A 9,550-nucleotide genomic window follows, 5' to 3' on the forward strand; every position below is an offset into this window, starting at 1 on the left:
AAGCTCATCTGAAACCTGTCCACCATGGGTGACCCTGCTGGTTATTTAAAATACCAGTGGAATAGCCCTCAGAATCACAGCAATTCAAACAACCACAGCACAACAGACGAGTGGCAGTTCCATGGTTGCTGTTAAATAGGAATCTCCTTGTGCTGGGTCCCTTAAGTTTGGCTCAAAGGCGGGATTTCTGTCCTTGGATGTCAATCAAGAGGCAGAAGCGCAGCCAGGGCGACTGGGTTGTAGTGACATGCTTTGGGCTAGGCTTGTGGGTCTTTAAGTTGGTCGACCCCGCCTCTAACTCAAGATCCAATGGTTAGGCTAGGAAGGTGCTCTTGTGTCCGTGGTAAGTAGGACAACCTGGCCGGCCCCTGGAGTCTCTTCCTATTAGGCAGTGTATCTCCATTGACCTGGTCTCCAGACACCTCTCACCCTGCTGCTCCATGGTCTAGGTTTCATTTAACACTTCCACCAGGTCTGCAAAGTTGTCGCACATCGTTTATCCGCTGCCCTCCATGATAGGTAGCCTTCTGTATTTCAACATATTGGACTCATCTGCCATGTAGCTAGCTCTCAGTATATGGACACGTTGGATATATCTGCCATGTAGATAGAACTCTGTATATGGGGATGTTGCACTTCTCTGCCATGAAGCTAGCTTTCTGTAGATAGGCAAGTTGTATTCATGTGCTTTGTAGCTAGAACTCTGTATATGGAAATGTTGCACTCCCCTGCCATGTAGTGAGCTTTCTGTATATGGACATTTTGGACTCGTCTGCCATGTAGCTAGCTCTCTGTACATGGATATGTTACACTGATCAGACAAGTAGGTAGCTCTCTCTATATGAACATATTGGATTTGTCTGCCATGTTGCTAGCTTTCAGTATATAGACACGTTGGATTCATCTGCCATGTAGCTAGCTCTCAGTGTATGGACACGTTGGACACATCTGCCAAGTATCTAAAACTCTGTATATGGAAATCTTGCACTTCTCTGCCATGTAACTAGCTATCTGTATATAGACAAGTTGGACTAAAAAGCCTTGTACCTAGAACTCTGTATATGATAATGTTCCACTAACCTGCCATGTAGTTAGCTCTCTGTATATGGACATTTTGGATTCATCTGACATATAGCTAGTTCTCTGTACATGGATATGTTGGATTGATCTGCCAAGTAGGTAACTCTCTGTATATGAAATATTGGACTTGTCTGCCATGTAGTTAGCTCTCAGTATATAGACACGTTGGACACATCTGCGATGTAGCTAAAACTCTATATATGGAAATGTTGCACTACCCTGCCATGTAGTTAGCTCATTGTATATAGATAAGTCACAGTCATCTGCGTTGTAACTGGAACTCTGTATATGGAAATGTTGCATTACCCTGCCATGTAGCTACCTCTCTGTATATGGACATTTTGGACTCATCTGCCATGTATCTAGCTGTCTGTACATGGATATGTTGATTTGATTACCCAAGTATGTAGCTCTCTGTATATGAACATATTGGATTTGTCTGCCATGTAGCTAGTTCTCATTATATGGACACGTTGGACTCCTCTGCGATGTACCTAGTACCCTATATATGGACATGTTGTACTACTCTGCCATGTAGCTAGCTCTCAGTATAAGGACAAGTTGGACGCATGTGCCATATAGTTAGAACTCTGCATATGGAAATACTGCACTACTCTACGATGTAGCTAGCATTCTGTATATAGACAAGTTGGACTAATCTGCCCTGTAGATATAACTCTGTATATAGAAATGTTGCACAACACTGCTATGTAGGTAGCTCTCCATATATGGACATTTTGGACTCCTCTGCCATGTAGCTAAGTCTCTGGACATGGATATTTTGAACTGATCTTCCATGTAGGTAGCTCTCAGTATTTGGACATGTGGGACATATTTACCATGTAGCTAGAACTCTGTATATGGAAATGTTGTCTACACTCCCATGAAGCTAGCTCTCTGTATGTAGACGAATTGGACTCATCTGCCTTGTAGCTAGAACACTTTATATGGAAATGTTGAACTACTCTGCCATGTAGCTAGCTCTCGGTATATGGACGTTTTGGAATCGTCTGCCATGTAGCTAGCTCTCTGTACATGGATATGTTGGACTGGTCTGCCAAGTAGGTAGCTCTCTGTATATGAACATATTGGACTTTTCTGCCATGTAGGTATTTATCAGTATATGGATTCATTGGATATATCTGCCATGTAGCTACTACCCTGAATTTGGACATGTTGGACTACTCTGTGGTGTAGCTAGCTCTCAGTATATGGACAAGTTGGAGACATCTGCCATGTAGCTAGAACACTGTATATGGAAATGTTGTACTACTCTTTCATGTAGCTAACTCTCTATACATAGACAAGTTGGACTCATCTGCCTTGTAGCTAGAACTCTGTATATGGAAATGTTGCAATACACTTCCATGTGGCTAGCTCTCTGTATATGGACATTTTGGACTCATCTGCCATATAGCTAGTTCTCTGTACATGGATATGTTACACTGATCTGCCAAGTAGGTAGCTCTCTGTATATGAACATATTGGACTTCTCTGCCATATAGCTAGCTCTCAGTATATGGACATGTTGCACACATCTGCCATGAAGTTGGTACCCTGTATATGGACGTTTTGGATTGCTCTGCCATGTAGCTACCTCTCATTTTATAGACATGTTGGACACATCTGCCATGTACCTAGAACTCTGTATATGGAAATGTTACACTACTGTGCAATGTATCTAGCTCTCTGTATATAGAAAAGTTAGACTCATCTGCCTTGTAAATAGAACTCTGTATATGGAAATGTTTCACTACCCTGCCATGTAACTAGCTCTCTGTATATGGATATTTTGGACTCGTATGTCATATAATTAGCTCTCTGCACCAGGATATGTTGGACTGATCTGCCAAGTAGGTAGTTCTATGTATAAGAATATCTTGGACTTGTCTGCCATGTAGCTAGAACTCTGTATATGGAAATGTTACACTACTGTGCAATGTATCTAGCTCTCTGTATATAGGAAATTTGGACTCATCTGCCTTGTAGCTAGAATTCTGTATAAGGAAATATTGCACTACCATATAGCTACCTCTCTTTTCTGGAGATTTTGGACTCGTCTGATATGTAGCTAGATCTCTGTACATGGATATGTTGGACTTATCTGCCAAGTAGGTAGCTATTTGTTTATGAACATACTAGAGTTTTCCGCCTTGTAGCTACCTCTCTGTATATGGATATGTTGGACTCATCTGCCATGTAACTAGTTTCCTGAATATGGTCATGTTGGAATACTCTGCAATGTAGGTAGCTCTCAGTATGTGGACACGTTGGACACATCTGCCATGTAACTAGAACTCTGTATATGGAAATGTTGCACTACTCTGCCATGTAGCTAGCTCTCTGTGTATAGACAAGTTAGACTCATCTGCCTTGTAGCTAGAACTCTGTATATGGAAATGTTTCACTACCCTGCCATGTAGCTAACTCTCTGTACATGGACATGTTGGACTGATCTGCTAAGTAGGTAGCTCTCTGTATATGTACATATTGGACTTGGCTGCCATGTACCTAGCTCTCAGTATGTGGAAACATTGTACCCATCTGCCATGTAGGTAGAACTCTGAATATGGAAATGTTGCCCTACCTTGCCATGGAGCTAGCACCCTGTATATGGACATTTTCGACTATTCTGCAATGTAGCTAGTTCTCTGTATATGGATCTGTTGGACTGATCTGATGAGTATGTAACTCTCTGTATATGAACATATTGGACTTTTCTGCCATGTAGGTAGCTGACAGTATATGAACACCTTTGCCACATCTGCCATGTAGCTATAAGTCAGTATATGGAAATGTTGCACTACCCTACCATGTAGCTAGCTCTCTGTATACGGACATTTTGGAATCGTGTGCCATGTAGCTAGCTCTCTATACATGGATATGTTAGACTGATCTGAAAATAGGTAGCTCTCTATATATGAACATATTGGACTTGTCTGCCATGTAAGTGGCTCTCAATATATGGACATGTTGGACACATCTTCCATGGAGCTAGTACCCTGAATGTGGACATGTTGGACTACTCTGCCAATTAGCTAGCTCTCAGTACATAGATACGTTGAATAATTCTGCAATGTAGCTAGAACTCTGTATATGGACATGTTGCACTACCCTGCGATGTAGTTAGACCTCTATATATAGACTAGTTGGACTAATCTGTCTTGTAGCTAGAAATCTGTTTATGAAAACGTTGCACTACCCTGCCATGTAGCTAGCTCTCTGTATATGGACATTTTGAACTCGTCTGCAATGTAGCTAGCTCTGTGTACATGGATATTTTGGCCTCATCTGCCAAGTTTGTAGCTCTCTGTATATGAACATATTGGAATTCTCTGCCATATTGATAGATCTCAGTATATAGACAGGTTGGACACATCTGCCATGTAGTTAGAACTCTGTATATGGAAATGTTGCGCTACCCTGCCATGTAGTTAGCTCTCAGTATATGAACAGGTTGGACACATCTGCTATGTAGATAGAACTCTGTATATGGAAGTGTTAAATTACCCTGCCAAGTAGCTAGCTGAACTTATATGGAAATTTTGCACTCATGTGCCATGTAGCTAGCTATCTGTACATGGCTATGTTGGACTGATCTGCCAAGTAGGTAGATCTCTGTATATGATCATACTGTACTTGTCTGCCATGTAGGTAGCTCTAAATATATGGACACCTTGGACACATCAGCCACGTAGCTAAAACCATATATGGAAATGTTGCATTACCCTGCCATGTAGCTAGCTATCTGTATAAGGACATTTTGGTCTCGTCTGCCATGTAGCTAGCTCTCTGTACATGGATATGTTACACTGATCTGCGAAGTAGGTAGCTTTCTGTATATGAACATATAGGACTTGTCTGCTATGTAGCCAGGTCTCAATATATGGACATGTTGGACTTATCTGCCATATAGTTAGTACCCTGTATATGGACATGTTGCACTCCTCTGCGATGTAGCTAGCTCTCAGTTAATGGACAAGGTGGACACATCTGCCATGTACCTAGAACTCTGTATATAGAAAGTTTGCACTACCCTGCCATGTAGCTAGTTGTCTGTATAGTGACATTTTGGACTAATCTGCCATGTACCTAGCTCCCTGTACATGGATATGTTGGACTGATTTGCCATGTAGGTAGCTCTCAGTATATGGACACCTTGGACACATCTGCCATGTAGGTAGAACTCTGTATATGGAAATGTTGCACTACCCTGCCATGTAGCTAGCTCTCTGTATATGGATATTATGGACTCATCTGCCATGTAGTTAGCTCCCTGTACATGGATATGTTCCACTGATCTGCCAAGTAGGTTGCTCTCTGTATATGAACATATTGGACTTGTGTACCATGTAGGTATTTCTCAGTATATGGAAACTTTGTACACATCTGCCATGTAGCTAGAACTCTGAATATGGACATGTTGGAGTACTCTGCAATGTAGTTAGCTCTCTGTATATAGACAAATTGGACTCGTCTGCCTTGTAGCTAGAACTCTGTATATGGAAATATTGCACTACCCTGCCTTGTAGCTAGATCTCTTTAATGGAGATTTTGGACTAGTATGGCATGTAGCTAGCTCTCAGTACATGGATATGTTGGACTGATCTGCTAAGTAGTTAGCTATCTGTTTATGAACATACTGGAGTTTTCTGATTTGTATCTTCCTCTCTGAATATGAATATGTTGGACTCATCTGCCTTGTAGCTAGTTCCCTGTATATGGACATGTTGGACTACTCTACCATGTAGGTAGCTCTCAGTATATGGACACGTTGGACACATCTGCCATGTAACTAGAACTCTGTATATGAAAATGTTTCACTACTCAGCCATGTAGCTAGCTCTCTGTACATAGACAAGTTGTACTCATCTGCCTTGTAGCTAGAACTCTGTATATGGAAATGTTGCACTACTCTGTCATGTAGCTAGCTCTCTGTATATTCATAAATTGGACTCATCTACCTTGTAGCTAGAACTCTGTATATGGAAATGTTGCACTACTGTGCCATGTAGCTACCTCTCTGTATATGGACATTTTGAACTCGTCTGCCATGTAGCTGTATAAGAACATATTGGACTTGTCTACCATGTAGCTAGCTCTCTGTATATGGACACGTTGGATAAATCTGCCATATAACTAGAACTCTGTATATGGAAATATTGTACTACCCTGGCATGTAGTTAGCTCAGTGTATATAGACAAGTTGCAGTCATCTGCCTTGAAGCTAGAACTCTGTATATGGAAATGTTGCATAACATGCCATGTAGGTAGCTCTCTGTATATGGACATATTGGACTCGTCTGTCATGTAGCTAGCTCTCTGTACATGGATATGTTGGATTGATCTGCCAAGTAGATAGCTCTCTGTATATGAACATATGGGACTTGTTTTCCAGGTAGCTAACTGTCAGTGTATGAACATGCTGGACTCCTCTGCAATGTAGCTAGTACTCTGTATATGGACATGTTGTACTACTCTGCCATGTAGGTAGCTCTCAGTATATGGACACATTGGAAACATCTGCCCTGTAGCTAGAACTCTGTATATGGAAATGTTGCCCTACACTGCCATATAGTAAGATTTCTGTATAAACAAGTTGGACTCATCTGCCTTGTAGCTAGAACTCTGTATATGGAAATGTTGTACACATCTGCCTTGTGGCTAGATCTCTGAATATGGACATATTGGAGTACTCTGCCATTTAGCTAACTCTCTGTATATGGACTCATCTGCCTTGTAGCTAGACCTCTGTATATGGAAATTTTGCACTACCCTGCCATATAGCTAGCTCTCTTTTATGGAGATTTTGGACTTGTCTGACATGTAGCTTGCTCTCTGTCCATGGATATGTTGGACCGATCTGCCAAGTATGTAGCTATCTGTTAATGAACATACTGGAGTTTTCTTTCTTGTAGCTACCTGTCTGTATATTGATATGTTGGACTAGTTTGACATATAGGTTGCTCTCAGTATATGGACACATTGGACACATCTGCCATGTAACTAGAACTCTGTATATGGAAATGTTGCACTACTCTGCCATGTAGTTAGATTTCTGTATATAGACAAGTTGGAATCATTTCCCTTTTAGCTTGAACTCTGTATAATGAAATAATGCACTACCCTTTCATGTAGCTAGCTCTCTATATATGGACATTTTGGATTTGTTTGCCATGTAGCTAGCTCTCTGTACATGGATGTCTTTTGACTGATCTGCCAAGTAGGTAGCTCTCTTTATATGAACATATATGACTTGTGTGCCTTGTATCTAGGTCGCAGTATATGGACATGTTGGACACATCTGCCATGTAGCCAGTACACTGTATATGGACATGTTGGACTACACTGCGATGTAGCTTGCTCTCAGTATATCAATATGTTGAACACATCTGCCATGTACCTAAAACACTGTATATGGGAATGTTGCACTTTTCTGCCATGTAGATACCAATCTGTATATAGACAAGTTGGACACATCTGCCTTGTAATAGAACTCTGTATATGGAAATGTTGCACTACACTGCCATGTAGCTTGCTCTCTGTATATGGACATTTTGAACTCGTCAGCCATGTAGCTAACTCTGTTTATGTGAATATGTTTGACTGATCTGCCAAGTAGTTAGCTCTCTGTATATGAATATATTGGACTTGTCTGCCATATAACTAGGTCTCGATATATGGACATGTTGGACTCATCTGCCATGTAGCTTGTACCCTTTATATGCACATGTTGGCTGCTCTGAGATGTAACTTGCTCTCAATGTATGGACACGTTGGACACATATGCCATGTACCAAAACCTCTGTATATGGAAATGTTGCAGTACTCTGTCATGTACCTAGCTCTCTGTATATAGACAAGTTGGACTCATCTGCCTTGTAGCTATATCTCTGTATATGGAAATATTGCACTACCCTGCCATGTATCTAGCTCTCTGTATATTCACATTTTGGACATGTCTGCCATGTAGCTAGCTCACTCTACATTGATATGTTGGACTGATCTGCCAAGTAGGTAGCTCTCTTAATATGGACATGTTGAAATACTCTGCCATGTAGCTAGCTCTCAATATATGGACATCATGGACTCATGTGCCATGTACCTAGTACCCTGTATATGTACATTTTGGCCTCGTCTGCCATGTAGCTAGCTTTCTGTACATGGATTTGTTGGACTTATCTGCCAAGTAGGTAGATTTCTTTATATGAACATATTTTACTCGTCTGCCATGTAGCTAGCTCTCTGTATATGGACATTTTGGACATATCTGCCATGTAGCTAGCTCTCTGTACATGGATATGTTGGACTTATCTGCCAATTAGGTAGCTCTCTGTATATGAACATATTGGACTCGTCTGCCATATAGCTAGTTCTCAATATATGGATATGTTGGACTCATGTGCCATGAACCTACTACCCTGTATATGGACATGTTGGACTCATCTGCCTTGTACATAGTTCCCTGTATATACACATGTTGGACTCATTTGCCATGCAGCCAACTCTCAGTATATGGACATGTAGGACTCATCTGTCGTGTAGCTAGAACTCTTCATATGGAAATTTTGCACTACTCTGCTATATAGCTAGCTCTCTCTCTATGTATATTTTTGACTCATCTGCCATGGACCTATCTCTCTGTCCATGGATATGTTGGCCTGATCTGCCATGTAGGTAGCTTTCTGTTTATGAACTTACTGGACTTGTCTTACATGTAGGTATCTCTTTGTATATGGACATATTGAACTCATCATCCATCTAGCCAACTCTTTCTTTTTGAATATGTTGGGCTCATCTGCATTGTAGCTACTCCTCTATATATACACATGTTGGGCTCATCTGCCATGTAGGTAACTCTCAGTATATGGACATGTTGGACTCATCTGCCATGTAGCTACTACTCTGTATATTGACATGTTGGTCTACTCTGCCATGTAGCTAATTCTCATTATATGGACTTGTTGGACTCTTCTGCCATATAGCTAGAGCTCTGTATATGGAAATGTTGAACTACTCTGCCATGTAGCTAGCTCTCTGTATATGGACATTTTGGACTCGTCTGCCATGTAGCTAGCTCTCTGTGCCATGGATATGAAGGACAAATCTGCCATGTAGGTAGCTCTCTGTATATGAACATACAGGAATTTTCTGCCATGCAGCTATCTCTCTATTTGGACATGTTGGCCTCATTAGCCATATAGCCAGCTCTCTGTGTATGAACATGCTGGACTCATCTGCCTTGTAGCTAGTCCTCTATATATACACTTGTTGGACTCACCAGTCGTGTAGCTAAATCTCAGTATATAGACATCTTGGACTCATCTGCCATTTAGCTAGTACTCTGTATATGGACATGTTGGACTACTCTGCCAAGTAGCTATATCACAGTATATGGACACATTGGACACATCTCCAGGTACCTAGAGCTCTGAATATGGAAATGGGACACTACTGTGCCATGTAGCTA

The sequence above is a fragment of the Chrysochloris asiatica genome, unplaced genomic scaffold, assembly GCF_000296735.1.
Source record: "Chrysochloris asiatica unplaced genomic scaffold, ChrAsi1.0 scaffold00152, whole genome shotgun sequence".
NCBI classification, from domain to species: Eukaryota; Metazoa; Chordata; class Mammalia; order Afrosoricida; family Chrysochloridae; genus Chrysochloris; species Chrysochloris asiatica.